The sequence below is a fragment of the Scyliorhinus torazame genome, chromosome 9 (assembly GCF_047496885.1).
Source record: "Scyliorhinus torazame isolate Kashiwa2021f chromosome 9, sScyTor2.1, whole genome shotgun sequence".
Classification (NCBI taxonomy): domain Eukaryota; kingdom Metazoa; phylum Chordata; class Chondrichthyes; order Carcharhiniformes; family Scyliorhinidae; genus Scyliorhinus; species Scyliorhinus torazame.
In genome coordinates this window covers 151,010,333-151,026,168 of record NC_092715.1, presented here as the reverse complement: position 1 = coordinate 151,026,168, position 15,836 = coordinate 151,010,333, and the positions used below count along the sequence as shown (strand labels likewise).

At 41.8% G+C, this 15,836-nt stretch overlaps 1 protein-coding gene across 2 annotated transcripts in view; it reads left to right on the top strand.

Moving 5' to 3' along the window:
• LOC140429527 (guanine nucleotide-binding protein G(q) subunit alpha-like) overlaps positions 1-15,836 on the top strand; it is a 374,644-nt gene that overhangs the window by 72,145 nt on the left and 286,663 nt on the right. The gene's annotated exons all lie outside the window — the stretch shown is intronic.

Sequence of the window (15,836 nt, the reverse complement as noted above, 5' to 3'; positions counted from 1 at the left end):
GCAACCATGTCTCTGTGATGCCTACCACATCATACCTGCCAGTCACAATCTGGGCCACAAGCTCATCTACCTTGTTCCGTACACTGCACGCATTTAAATATAGCACCTTTAATTCTCTATTGACCGTCCCTTTTTGTTTTCTTAGTGTGGTGGACCTTGGTTTACTGAGCCTTTCCATACACTGTGTCATATTTTGTGGGATGGGGACAATCGTAACCACTCTTGAGTTTTGTCTGTTCGTGTTTTTTTAAATTCCTAAGCAGCTACACTCCCCGCTGATTACTTCACCTCTTGGTTCCCTGACTTTCTCCCCCCCCCCCCCCCCCCCCCCCCCCCAATCTTTAGTTTAAAGTTCTTTTGACCACCCTATTTACTCTTTTCGCCAGAACACTGGTCCCAGCTCGGTTCAGGTGGAGACCATCCCAACGGTATAGGTCCCCCCTGTCCCAAAACTGATGCCAGTGTCCCATGAAAAGGAACCCCTCTTTCCCACACCACTCTTTCAGCCACGTGTTAACTTCCCTTATTCTTGCCTCCCTATGCCAATTTGCACGTGGCTCGGGCAGTAATCCGGAGATTATGACCCTTGAGGACCTGTTTTTTTAATTTGAATCCTAGCTCTTTATAATCTCTAAACAGGTCCTCTTTCCTAGACTTGCCTATGTTGTTGGTACCGACATGGACCACAACAACTGGATCCTCTCCCTCCCTCTCCAGTATCCTTTCAAGCTGGTCAGAGATGTCCCGCACCCTAGCACCGGGCAGGCAACATACCATGCGGGACTCTTTATCCTGCTCACAAAAGATACTATCTATCCCCCTGATGATCGAATCCCCTACAACTACAACTTGCCTATTTACTCCTTCCCCTTGAATGGCCTGCTGAACCATGGTGCCTTGGTCAGCTGACTCATCCTTCCTGCAACCCTGTTCGCCATCCACACAGGGAGCAAGTGCCTCATACCTGTTGGACAGAGTAAAGGGCTGAGGCTCCTGAGTTCCTGACTGCTGGTTCCCTTTACCTGCCTGACTTGCAGTCACACCCTGCTGTCCCTGGCCACTGGCAGGATTTACACTACTTACTCTGACAGCGAGGACCCAGGTTGGATCCCGGCTCTGGGCCAATGTCCATGTGTGATTTGCCCATTCTCCATGTGTCTGCGTGGGTCTCATCCCACAACTCAAAAAGATATGAAGGGTCGGTGAATTGGCCATGTGAAATTGTCCCTTAATTGGGAAAAAAAGAATTGGGTACTCTAAATTTATTTTAAAGTGTGTTTTTTTTCTCTTGGTTCTCCCACCACCTGCTGCAGATCCAGTCTTGCAGTTTTGTAGTTCAGAATTCAGTAGCTCCGTCAATATCGGTGCTACCGAGCCACTCTTGGTGGGCATTCCTCACCCAGAGAACATTCTATGCCTTTGCTGCCTTCAGTAGTGGGCAATAGATGATAAACAGGAGGTTTCCTTCCCCATATTTGCCCTAATGCCATAAGGTGACTTGGGCTACAGTGTCAATGTTGAACACTCCCAGAGAAAATCCCTCCTGACTGTATACCACTGTGCCACCACCTTTGCTGGGTATGTCCTGCCAATAGGTTGGGAAATACTCGGTGATGGGATGTCTGTAAGGTATGATTCCCTGAGTATGACACTGTCAGATTGTTGCTTGACAGGTTTGTAGGACAGCTCTTTCAAGTTTGACATGTGTCACGCTGCAGTTAACTAAATTGATAGCCCCCTGAACTAACTAATGACCAGGCTGTGGTCCTTAATCAGAGTAAAAGCAAAACACTGCAAATGTTGGAGATCCCCAAAAAACCAAAGTGCTGGAAAAACTGATCGGAACAAGTAGCAAGACTACATCATTGAGTCCCTCAAGCTTGCTCTGCCATTGAAAACAATAATGGCTGTTGGTAACCTAAAATCTGTGCTCCACCTCCTCCCGTCACCCCTTTGTTCGCCGAGAATATACTACCTGTGCCTTGAAAATATTTGAAGACTTTGCTTCCAGAACCTTTTCAGGAAGAGAGTTCCAAAGAATCCAGACCCTCTGATTAAAGAAATTTCACCTCCTCTCTGTTTCTTCTGGTTGACCCCCTAATTCTGGATTTTCCCAGAAAGGAAACATCCACCTTGTCGAACTGCTCTGGGCAGCTCTGGCAGCACCTGTTGAGAGAGAAATAGAGTTAATGTTGCAAGTCTAATAGGATTATTCTTGTTTTTCTAGCACTTTGTTATTATACAAAGGCTGATTTGGGTCATACACTAAATAGCATTGCCAATTTAACAAAAAATTGTGCAAAATCTCCCAACAATTTGTAATATTCATATATCATCATAGTGGCTAATGCCATTGTAATTGGGTTCATCAATTTTTGTAATTCAGAAAGAAATTCAGGGCTGTGAATCTCGTGGTGAGCCATGTGAAAGTTGTATTTTTGCAATGCTCAAGATAGAATCTCTAATTGATTTTTCTCTGAATTTTAGTTGTGTAAAGTTTGTAATAAATTTATTTAATGATCATTAATTGTGCATCTTGACCTTGCTGTAAATTTAAAACTTGTGTTGGAATTATTTGAGATGTATGTTGATAATCAGTGATGAATCTTCCTCATTTTTAATCCCATCGCACATGAACGCACGTGAAGAGGACTTCTTATTTCCACAGGACAAACTAAACTTGTGTTTCCACTCGTTTGAACCTGGATATGCCTACACCATTTGTGGTTTATTAGTTAACTTTTTATATTACTCGTCAATCTTGTTCTCTTACCTGCTGAAGGTGTTGCTTCCTCTCAGGAAAGACCAGCATTTCTGTAGGCATCCCACCCAAGTGCGTGTTGCTGAAGAGTGAAACTGTTTAAATGTTTTGAGGGGATGGTAGGGGAGAATAGCAGTTAAGATTAGCCATGTCTTTCCATGTATATGAACACTGGACAGGAGTTGAAATCTGGGCGAAGTAAAAATTGAGGCCAATTTTAATTTGCAAGAATACCGATAGAAGAGAAAACATCAAGTTTATACAGTACGAGAAGGGAATGTTGATTAATTGGCATGTGGATTCTGAGGCATTACCATGGAGAATGCACAGTTAATGGTAATTGTCAGTACTAAACTCATTAATAAAACTGGGCAAAGTTACTGTAGTATAGGGTGTTTCGGAAGACCATAAGACATAAGAGCAGAATTAGGCCACTCGGCCCATCGAGTCGACTCTGCCATTCAATCATGGCTGATATTTTTCTCATCCCCATTCTCCTGCCTTCTCCCCATAACCCCTGATCCCCTTATTAATCAAGAACCTATCTATCTCTGTCTTAAAGACACACCGTGATTTGGCCTTTACAACCTTCTGTGGCAAAGAGTTCCACAGACTCACCACCCTCTCTGGCTGAAGAGATTCCTCCTGATCTCTATTTTAAAGGATTGCCCCTTTAGTCTGAGGTTGTGCCCTCTGCTTCTAGTTTTTCCTACCAGTGGAAACATCCTCTCCACATTCACTGTATCCAGGCCTTGCAGTATCCTATAAGTTTCAATAAGATCCCCCCTCATCCTTCTAAACTCCAACGAGGACAGACCCAGAGTTCTCAACCGTTCCTCATACGACAAGCTCTTCATTCCAGGGATCAATCTTGTGAACCCCCTCTGGACCCTTTCCAAGGCCAGTACATCCTTTCTTAGATACGGGACCCAAAACTGCTCACAATACTCCAAATCGGGTCTGACCAGAGTGTTTTGCAGCCTCAGAAGTACTAGCCTCAAAAGTACATCTCTGGGTTTGTATTCCAGCCCTCTCGACATGAATGCTAACCTTGCATTTGCCTTCCTAACTGTCGACTGAACCTGCACGTTAACCTTAAGAGAATCGTGAACAAGGATACAATAAGTATGTTTGAAGTATTGGGTTTTGGTAATAAAAAATAATATCACGTACTATTTGGAAAGTAAGAATCTACATGGGGCAAAAGAGCATAGAGATCTGAGAGTACAAATAAACAAATCACTAGAAATCATGATGAGCGTTAGTTAATAAGGTCATAAACCAAAAATGCAAAGCATGGGGATTTATTTCTCAGGATAGAATTGAGAAGTAGATACTTTTATGCTCAACTTGTATAGTTCTGGTTGCCATATATGGAAACTGACGATGTAAAAAGAGATTTACGTGGCTGATATCAGAAATGTGTGGTTATACCCTTCGGAGAAGGTGGAATAGGCTGAATCTCCTTTTTTATCTTTTGAAAGAAGACTGAGAGGTGATCTAATATAGCTCTTTAAAATTATGATATATTTGATATATTAAGTAGTGTGTGTTTCCACTTGTGGGGAAGAGCAAAACAAGAGGCTGGCAATATATGATTCCATCTAGAAATCAGCTAGAGAATTTAGAAGAAACTCGCCCAGAGAGACATGGGATTGTTACAATAGGCAATAGTTGAAGCAAACAATATATATGTATTAAAGAAGAGAAGAGAATAGAGGGTTATTCTGGAAGGCTGCGAAGATGCCTGACTGGAACATGAATGCCATTGTTGGGCTGAATGCATTGTTACTGGCTTGTACATTCCACGTAAAAACAAAGAAATTAAACTTTGCTACCGATTGATTTAGTTTTGTCTGCGACCCACTATTCTGTAGAGTTCCACCCTTTCCCCAGATGAAATTGTTCATGATTTACGGCTGTTTTAGTCACCCTTCAAGAACTGAAGAACTTTGATCAAAGGAACTATGGAATGAAGCAATATGATATGAATCAGAATGCTCTCTTGTATTGTTTTTTTAATACAGTTGAAATAGTGTAAAATTCTCTGCCAAGTAATATTTGGTACTGAAAGGGTAAATATATGACTTGGCTTGAAGTAACATTTTAATTGGGGCTTGCTTTGTATGAAGCTACGGAAACAATCAAAAAGCCAAAAAAAAGGATCACGTGATGAAAACGCGGGAATAGCAGCATGATGAATTCCCTGAACATTCCAGTTTAAAATTGGCCACTGCTATTGCACAGACCACCAGAAGCAAAAGAGGGTAGGGTTTTCACGCCACGTTTGGGTGTGCACCAAACCCCCTCCCCCAAAATCTGGAGTTACACCAGAGGTACCAAATCGTCTTTATGATTTTCTTGGATAAAGAGACCTGCCTGTATCATTGCAGGATTCAGCCAACATCTTACAAACCCCAACACTACAAAAATACAACAGGATCATGACCACAATTGTTCTAAGGGTACATACCTAGACACGAGTGAGGACCTGAAAGACTAACTCCACAACCATACTCTTATTACCATCAGGAGACATACTCCTCCACAGAGAGGAGAAGATAAAAAGGCAATGGGAGCCAAATGTCCCTCCTGCATTTTGAACCAACTCATGAAAAACTAAACCTTCCACTCACCACCTAGTGACACAACTCAATTCTATCATGACTAAAGTGAGGATACCAAACAACCAGTATCGCCATCATAATGATATGGATAAAAAGTGAAACGATGGATAATTGTTCCGTCATGTCCAAAAGGTTCAATGGGATTACTGGGTTACGAGGATAGGGTGGGGGCGTGGGCCTAGGTAGGGTAGTCTTTCCAAGAATCGGTGCAGACTCGATGGGCCAAGTGGCCTCATTCTGCACTGTAGGAATTATATGTTCCAGAACTCCCAGCATTTATCTTCTATATTCAACATCTTGGGGATAGTGTGTCACTATTTACGAGTTTACCTTGCCTCGTGGGTCCGTTGTCTTGCCCATTGGTTTCTCTAGGCTCCTTCCTGTTGCCTCTTGTTTCTTTGCGGCCTCTGGTCCAGCTGCTGCCTGGCGTTTCAATTGTTGGCCTGTATCATCTTTAGTGTGTTGAAAATAGTGTTGAGGGAGTGCTTTTTTTCCTGGATCTGGCGGGCTAATTTTGGGTAAAATTGCCTAACTTCAATTTCGGGGGCTGGATTAGCACAGGGCTAAATCGCTGGCTTTGAAAGCAGACCAAGGCAGGCCAGCAGCACGGTTAAATTCCCGTACCCGCCTCTCCGAACAGGCGCCGGAATGTGGCGACTAGGGGCTTTTCACAGTAACTTCATTTGAAGCCTACTTGTGACAATAAGCAATTTTCATTTCATTCCTAGGAGGAGAGTCACCTGTGTGTTCGCTCAGCACATCCCCATCACCGAAAGTCAGTTTGGGATTCTCTTAACGTTAACATGCAGGTTCAGTTTTCAATTGGGAAGGCAAATGCAATGTTAGCATTCAAGTCGAGAGGGCTTGAATCCAAGAGCAGGGATGTACTGTTGAGGCTGTATAAGGCTCTGGTCTGATCCCTTTTGGAATATTGTGAGCAGTTTTGGGCCCTGTATCTAAGGAAGGATGTGCTGGCCTTGGAGAGGGTCCAGAGGAGGTTCACAAGAATGATCCCCGGAATGAAGGACTTGTCATATGAGGAACGGTTGAGGACTCTGGGTCTGTACTCGATGGAGTTTCGAAGGATATGGGGGGATCTTATTGAAACTTCCAGAATACTGCGAGGCCTATATAGAGTGAACGTGGAGAGGATGTTTCCATGAGTAGGAGAACCTAGAATCTGAGACCAGGCAACTTACCTGGACAGATCTCTTTCTGCTGCTACCTATTATCATAGAATTTACAGTGCAGAAGGAGGCCATTCGGCCCATAGAGTCTGTACCGGCTCTTGGAAAGAGCACCCTACCCAAGGTGCTCTTTCCAATGACACCTCCACCCTATCCCCAGAACCCAGTAACCCCTCCCAATACTTAGGGCAATTTTGGACAATAAGGGCAATTTATCACAGCCAATCCACCTAACCTGCACATCTTTGGACTGTGGGAGGAAACCGGAGCACCCGGAGGAAACCCACACACACTGGGAGGATGTGCAGACTCCACACTGGGAGGATGTGCAGACTCCACACAGACAGTGACCCAAGCCGGAATCGAACCTGGGACCCTGGAGCTGTGAAGCAATTGTGCTATCCACAATGCTACCGTGCTGCCCAATTCAATGGTAAAATTGGAGACCGAGATCAGCTGCCTGCCTGGGGTCCTGCTTCTCTTTTGAGGTCAAACTGTGAGTGGAGATGAAATTCAAAAGCTGTATAGGCAGCTCAAATCTCGGTAATGTGACACGGTTTTGAGTTGAGTTATTAGGCACTGTTGCTTCACAGCGCCAGGATCCCAGGTTCGATTGCTGGCTGGGGTCACTGTATGTGCGGAGTCTGCACGTTCTCCCCGTGTCTGCGTGGGTTTCCTTCGGGTGATCCGATTTCTTCACATATGCCCCGAAAGTCGTGCTGTTCGGTGAATTGGACTTTCCTAATTCTCCCTCCGTGTACCTGAACAGGCGCCAGAGTGTCGCGACTGGGGGCTTTTCACAGTAACTTCATTGCAGTGTTAATGTAAAGCCTACTTGTGACAAAGATTATTATAATAATAAGACCCCTGGTGGAAACTGATTCTGTTTTGGAGCCGATAATCGTGGGGCCATTAGCACTACAATGGGGATTAGAAGATACAAACATCCAACTTTTTCCATTGCTGACTGGGCCAGACATCTCATCTACTAATCAATTGTGTTAACTAAGCTGGAATGTTTATATGATGCAAGGGGTGTTGGGTGTTGGTCTTTGTTTGCTTTCAAACTGCTTGAAGCTCCAGAAGATGGCATATGACCAGCTGCAGCCATTTTGTCAGTCCGGCAAATGTTCATTTTGAAAAACAGAGGAAAAACATTTTTTATATATAGATGTGTTTCTTCCTATCCACTGACTGGGTCAACTGGAATTCCCAAATGAACACCAATGCAGGAGCACCATCAGCACAAGGACAGTAAAGGTTTAACTTCTCAGGGTAACTAGAGGTGGCATTACATTGTTAACTAGGGTTGTTGATTTCTTGAATACAAACAATAAATAAAGCTAGTATAATGCTTTAAATTGTATATCAAGCCTCATTCCTGGTGACATTGGGATGACCTTTTTCACTGTAGAATACAGGAGCTCGTAGATGGACATTGTACAGGGAATGTAAATACTGGGTGTACAGAATTGGTGGCTCAGAAGAGGCCGTGGGAGGCTCATGAAATGAAATGAAAAAAATTGCTTATTGTCACAAGTAGGCTTCAAATGAAGTTACTGTGAAAAACCCCTAGTCGCCACATTCCGGCGCCTGTTCGGGGAGGCTGTTAGCACTCATTGGATAATGAACCCAATTTTACAGATACGCATGTAGGAATTTGTACCCAATTGCAAGTCTTGATATATTGTAGATATGCTCCTTCATGTGTGTATATATAAATATGCTAATGTATTAACAACTTTAAAATTATTTAAAGTGTACATTTGGATGGAAAGCGCAGTAGACAGATTGTATATCCAGTAAAGATATTTCAGAATATCGTAAAATAATACAGCATATTTGCTTGAAACTTGTTTGACCTCTGCAAAATAACCCCACATCTTAAATTAGTATACACGGTACAGTAGCACAGTGGTTAGCACTGTTGCTTCACAGCAACAGGGGCCCAAGTTTTATTCTGGCTTGGGTCACTGTCTGTGCGGAGTCTGCATGTTCTCCCAGTGTCTGCGTGGGTTTCCTCCGGGTGCTCTCCCACAAGTCTGAAAGATGTGCTTGTTGGGTGATTTGGACATCCTGAATTCTCCCTGTGTACCCAAACTGGCGCCGTAGTGCAGCGACTAGGGTATTTTCACAGCAACTTTGTTGCATTGTTAATGTAAGCCTACTTGTGACATAAGAACGATTATTATTACAAAAGGATCACTCACCAAACACACATTGTGACAGTTCAATTCAGGTACCCAAGTGGTAGCAGAGTAGTAGTAATCCAAAATGTATTTTATTAAATACCACACATTGAGATGCTGTATTTTCAGAAAAGATGGAAGGGGAGAAAGTGAAGAGCCATTTTTCAGTCTCCTCTGTCGAACAGAGAAACTGATGAGGACACTATCTGACCCATTTAGTTCTGAAATAAAGTACCGTCCCAATTGAAAATCTACCTTTTTCTTGGGTAATTCCAATGCTTTTTGCCTCAACTACCTTCGACTTCTGATGAGAAACTTCCTGATACCAGTCTAATTTTGCTTTTTGCCCATTTGAACCTGTGTCCCTTGTTAAAAAGCATAAACCGAAACTGTGTAAATCTTCACTTGTTTATATTCCCTGCCCAGAAAGAAATAACTTGCATTTATCATAATGTTCTTTGCTCTTTGTAGTGGAACCAGTATTGTTTTAAAGGCACATTTAATAGCATTAAATACATTACATACAGCAAGTGAAGTGAATGACTAACTGGATTTGGCAGTGAAGGAATAAATGTTGGGGTAAGATAGCAAAAGCATTTTTGGTCCTCGTCCAAATGTTGTCAAGGGATTTTTTTGAATCTTAGTTTAGTGTTCCATCCAAATGATGTGCCTCCAATATTACAACACTACCTCATTAATGTATAGATGTCGCAATGCAAGCTGAACCTGGAAGGAACTGGAAATTTTCAATGACAATCAATTTTTATTTTATTACAATATACATTGATCTTTTCCATTTTTGAAACAGACTTGTATTCTCCAGGATATTTGAAGCATGAGAAAGCAGTTGAAAGGACTTGTTATGAAAAGATTAGCTCTTGTTTTTAAAGCTTCCCTTTTCTTCTTCTGCCTTGTCGTTTTTATTAGAGTTTTTCAATTTTTACAAATAATGCAAAATACCCTCAAAACTGGTACTGTACAGCATTAATGCTTCAGCATCCATGAATACAAAAAAAAGACAGGATTAAACTTTGTGCCTCCTTTTGAAACGGTGAACGGATTATTATGGGCCAGGGTTTAGAGAACCCCAAAGTGTATCATGGAGTTCATCTGACCCACAACTTTAAATAGATTTTAGTTATGGGGAGCACAAGGGCCCACTCTACAGGTGTGATGCAACAGAGATCTAAAGTACTTTTAAAACAAAACACTGTTTATTATATGAATCTAGTTAACATTTTATAAACACACAGTAAACATCTTAGCAACTATCAACTCAAATACTTCCCCCAAAGAATACAGTACTCTATAAGTAACTCTTAATCTTCCCTAGCAGCATCCATAAGACATATTTAACAAAGACATCAGGTTTAAATTAAAATGAAAAGTAAAAGCAGACAGACAGCCCAGCTCCACCCACACTCTGACATCACTGCAGCTATTTGATAAACACCCATTTCATAAAGGTACACCCTCTACAGCTAATTGATAAACACCCATTTCTTAAAGGTACTCTCACATGACAGAATGGACTGGAGAAAAAAAGGGAAAAGAGGATAATGCCATGAAAAAAAGTGCGGCGCAGCTATTGCTCATACAGCCCAAAAGAACCCCATTCAGACGGGCACCACAACATACCTTCTCCAATTCCAATCACAGGGCTTTTCACAGTAACGTCATTTGAAGTCTACTTGTGACGATAAGCGATTTTCATCATTTCATCACACCAGAAGCACCAGTGATCCTTTACAACAGTGTTCAGACCTATGGGACAAATGCCAGCCGACCATCGCGACCCACTCCAGCCGACCTTCTCAGCAAATGACCCGTTTGCTTACTTTTAATGCGAAAGGGGAGCCTGCTTGGTCCTCACAATCTTACTCCAATCAGGCTCACAGGAGGAGGGGCATTGCACAAATCAGGAGCATCGTTCAGCCAGTTCTTTTGTGCTGTCTTCATCTTTGTGAAAATGGAAAATCCAACCTCGCACATGTAGGTCATTGTGAAAGGCAATAGCAACAGAATGCATGGGATACACCTAGGAGATGCTACTCTAGAATATTGGCAGCCTCATGGACTTTTGCTGTGTTTTTAATATGTTGTCACAGGTCAAGTACAACAGCTTATTGTTTTCACTTTGAGTCAGCTGCAAGTTAATAATTGAATCTGGGGTGTCAACCTCAGGAATTTCTCATCTACCACTTCTTCAAAATCTGAAACTTCTCTCATTTCCCTGTATATAACACATGGGATTTGCATCCTTATTTGTTTTGGCACAATTGACAAAACCATACCTCAAGAAATCATCTTTACACTGCTTTGTTCCTGATTGAAGTTTCTTCTTTGTGGGCTGTTCACCAGAGGCCCTTGAGCTCTGTACAGAGCTAATGCTAGCACTGCTCTGTCCTGCCATGGATTCTCCTGAACAGCTCTCTCCATATCCTAGCCAGTAGGTACACTGCCTGTTTGTGTTACTGGCAGTCTTTTCCTTGTAACAAAATTATCCATCTTCACATTGCTCTTCCTAGTTAGCAGCTAGAAAATTGAAGAAGCTCTCCTCCGTTTTTTGGCACCAAAAGCACGCAGGGCGCTTGATGTCATTCTCAATAAATAAAATACTGATAATGGCCATTGGGTGCTTCTCCTGCAGGAACGCCGCGATTGATCTCTCCGCGACCCTCCCAACACCTGCCTGTGATCCATCAACAGGTCGCATCCTGCACTTTGAAGAACCCTGCTTTATAACATTTCTTTCTCTGATATGTCAGGATCCAGTCAACAATTCTCGAACCCTGAAATAAAGGAAAAGAAATATAGAAAGAATTTGCGAAAACTTTAGTTCTAAGGGGATATTTGACATACAACCAAAAGATGCAGCAGATCCCCCTTAATTTTGAGGACATGACTATAGAATTTTGCTGCAGAAAGCAACAGAGTTTTGTAAGAATCATTGGAATAGAAAATGGGTTGCCCTCCACCCCTAACTCCTTATATCCATCTTTGTCCAAATTCCTTAATACTGTGGTCTTTGACAAAGGCTCAACTGGACTCAAAACATTAGCTCTTTTCTCTCCCTACAGATGCTGCCAGACCTGCTGAGATTTTCCAGCATTTTCTCTTTGGTTTCAGATTCCAGCATCCACAGTAATTTGCTTTTACCCGTAATACTTTAAATCTATTAAAAGTGATCAACCTCAGGCAAATAACCTAGCATCAATGCCTTTTTCAGGAGAGAATTCTAAACTTCCACTATTCATGGTTTCCTAATTTCTCCCCTGAAAGGGCTGGCTCCCATTTTTAGACATTTCCCCCTTTCCCTCTCTTCTGCAACCAGCAGTAATAAATTCTCTCTTGCTACCTCCCATTCTGTTCTCATAATACCTTGATAATTTTCATCAAGTTACCCCATAACCTCCTAAATTCTATGGAACACAACCGTATTTTCCAACCCTTGTGATCTATGTGACACATAAACTGACTAGCTGAAATGATATTCACTTCAATTTAAATTATGTAACTACCCAGACACGACTCCTATGTTTTACACGCTTAAAAAAAACAAAAAAAATACAATCTTCTGCTTAGTTTAGGGTGAATCTGTGTCATTTCAAGTAACCCTTACTTTTTTAACTTATTGGCACTGAATATAATAATTTTGCAACGTTGTTTAGACCTTGAGCGGGATTTACCTCGCAACCCGTCGCGTGTTTCGGTGACGGGATATTCTTGCCCCATCATTGTTAACGGGATTTCCTGTTGAATGCACCCGTCGCTGCGGTGAAACCCGTGCACTGTCGGCTGGACCAGGAGATTCACCGGCATGAACAGTCGGAAAGTTTGACCCGAGTTTTGTAACTGTTTTGAGTTTTAAAAAATTGCTTCATTTAATCTCATTATCCCCCTGCGAGGAGATTTAGAGATTGTGTATATCTTACAGTATTGTACAAATAGCAATCAATAGGTTTTGAACAAAATGGATCCAGATTTTGGTCATGGGGAAGATACAGGGAAGGATTGGTCAGATGATACAAAAAACATTGTGACATACTTTTTGGAACTCCTAAAATTGATTTTGAGGAAGTCTAAGCGGTTTGAAAGATTGCCCCATGTGCACTTTGTGTTCAGGTTCAGCTCAGTGTGTTGCATGGTATGTAATTGATTGGAAAAAATGGAATTTGAGGCATTTGTGGTGACAATGGGGGAATTCAGCCCTATCAAAGAGGACAACGAATGAAGATTAATATTTGGCTAAAATAAATTAGAATAAAGTAAATGTTTTCCTCACCGTGATGGGGCCAAATGCTTTTGATGTAATGGGTATCCACCCAGTGTTGTCTGCGGCTCCCAGTTCATATTGTGACACAACTAAGTTTTATTCTGTCAAAAGAAGTAGGTTGCAAGTGAGACTGCAGCAGATTTCATTCTCGAGTAAAAAGGAACTTTCTTGCTGTTGTGGGTACAGTACAAACTTAGAAATGAACCATAAGAAATGTTTTTGAGGCTAAAAGGTCAGATTTTTGAGTAAAGGCAATAAGCTGATGTGGAAGAATGCCTGCGATGAGGCTACGGACATGGAAATGGGAGAGTATGTGTGTTCCAAATTACAAGGGCATTTTCCTGAGCAAGCAGGGGAGGTCCACTAGATTTCAGTGGGATCCTGGCCACAGAAGTAGAGTTCAGTCAGAAATGTAGATATTACCATTACCATTACCATTGCCACCAAATATTCAAATGTCCTCATTTCCAGTCAAAGTGCTGTGCCTGTGGGGAAAGTTGGTCAAATTTAGAGACATGCCGAAGTAGAGGAAACAATAATGATCCAGGTTACAGCAATGCACCAGGTCAAGGTCATGGTAGATCTAGAGGTGGTTCAGGAGCTTGGAAATCCTCAAATGTGCGTATAATAGATATGGAATTAGAAGTTGATATTTAGCCGGAAGATCAAGAGTTGTACACAGTCAGGAAAGAAAGGAAAACAGCACATAGATTATGAAATTAATAGGGCTGAAGATATAATTCTAGCACCCACAAGTGAAATGATATTTGGAGATTCACAAGTTACTGTCAACATTGATACAGCTACAGCAGTGTCTGATATCTCTGAAGAGAGCAAGGAGTACCAAATGATAAAATTAACAAGGCCAAAGTCAAGATAAGGACAACATTTTGCAAGGCTAGGCCAATGCCTTATTCACAGTAAGATGCAGCAAGTAAATAGCTGGATAGATTCAAAAGAGCATTGGGGAAATTAGGGGGGAAAAGGGCAATTAAGGGGAAAAGCAGTAAATGGACCACACGCATTGTGCGAGATTGTAAGTACACAGTCAATGAAGCGATCATGAATAACACTTATCCACTGCCTATTGGTAAAGATTTTTTTTCTCATTTAGCAAATGGAAAGATGTTCAGTCAGATAGATTTGTCAAAAGCATATTTGCAATTAGAATTAACGGGCGAGCAAGGAACTGCTTATAATTCATAAAAACAAATATAAATATAAAATACAAAAACAGAAATTTAGAGTGAGAGAAATATCAAGACTGGTAGTAAGAAACATTTTATATAGATATTTTAAAAAGAAAATAGTTAACAAAGTGAGTGTTAGTGCGACAGAAAAGTGTCTGAGGAATTAGTAATGGAATATATGGAGATGGCAGCTGAATTGAACAGGCATTTTGCATTGGTCTTCACAATAGAGGATACAAGTAACATCTCAGAAAGAGCTATAAATTAGGAATTGGAAAATACGCAAGAAAATTATAATCACCAGAGAAGTGATCCTTAGTTGAAACTGTGGGTTGACAAGTCCCTGGGTCCTGATGAATTTCACCCTAAGGTCTTTTAAAAAAAAAAAAAAGATGATTAATACATTGGTATTGGCTCCTAAGGAAGGTTTCATTCGATTGAAAAATAGTGAATTATTCAAAAAGGGAGGGAGACAGAAAGCAGAAAACTGCAGGCTATTAAGTATCCAACTCCACTGTGGTGGGCCGTATCTCAAACAACGAAGAATCAGACTACAGGAGGGAGATAAACCACTTGGTTGCATGGTGTACCGAAAACAACCTCTCTAAATGTTGGAAAGGAACTGATCATAGACTTCAGGAAGCGCAGCACGACACACACTCCCGTCTGCATCAATGGCTCCGAAGTGGAGATGGTCGATAGTTTTAAGTTCCTGGGGATCACCATCGCTAACGGTCTGTCCTGGTCCACTCACGTTGATGCAACAGTCAAGAAAGCCCAACAATGTCTCTACTTCCTACGGAAGCTAAAGAAATTTGGCATGTCTGCATCGACTCTCTCAAACTTATACAGATGTGCGATAGAGAGCACCCTATCTGGCTGCATCACAGCTTGGTATGGCAACTGCTCGGCCCAAGATCGCAAGAAACTGCAGACTGTGGTGAACTCAACCCAACGCATCACACAAACTTGCCACCCCCACATTGATTCTGTATACACCTCCCGCTGCCTCAGGAAGGCAGACAGCATTATCAGAGACCCTCCCACCCAGGCATTGCCTTCTTCCAGACCCTTCCAATAGGCAGAAGGTACAGAAGTCTGAAGACTTGCACATCCAGACATAGGAACAGCTTCTTCCCCGTAGCTACAAGACTCCTCAACGACTCTCCCTCGGACTGATCTGTTCCCTGTAAGAATACTATTCACAACGCCCTATGCTGTTCTGGCTCATGTATTTGCTTTGCTTGCCCCCTTGTTCCGCACTGTAACCAATCACTATTCTGTTGATGTGTCAATGTTCTCTGTTGATTATTCTTGTGTCTGCTATGTACGTACTGTGTACAGCTGCAGAAAAATACTTTTCACTGTATTTTGGTACATGTGACAATAAATCAAATCAAATCATAAGGAAAATGCTAGAAACTGTTAATAAAGATGTTGTAACAGGACACTTAGATAAATTTAAGATAACCCGGCAGAGTCAACGTGGCTTTGTGACAGGGAAATCATGTTTCTTTATTTATTGAAATTCTTTGAAGAAGGTGCTGTGGATAAAGAAGAACCGCTGGATGTACTGCACTTGGATTTTCAGAAGGAATTTGATAAG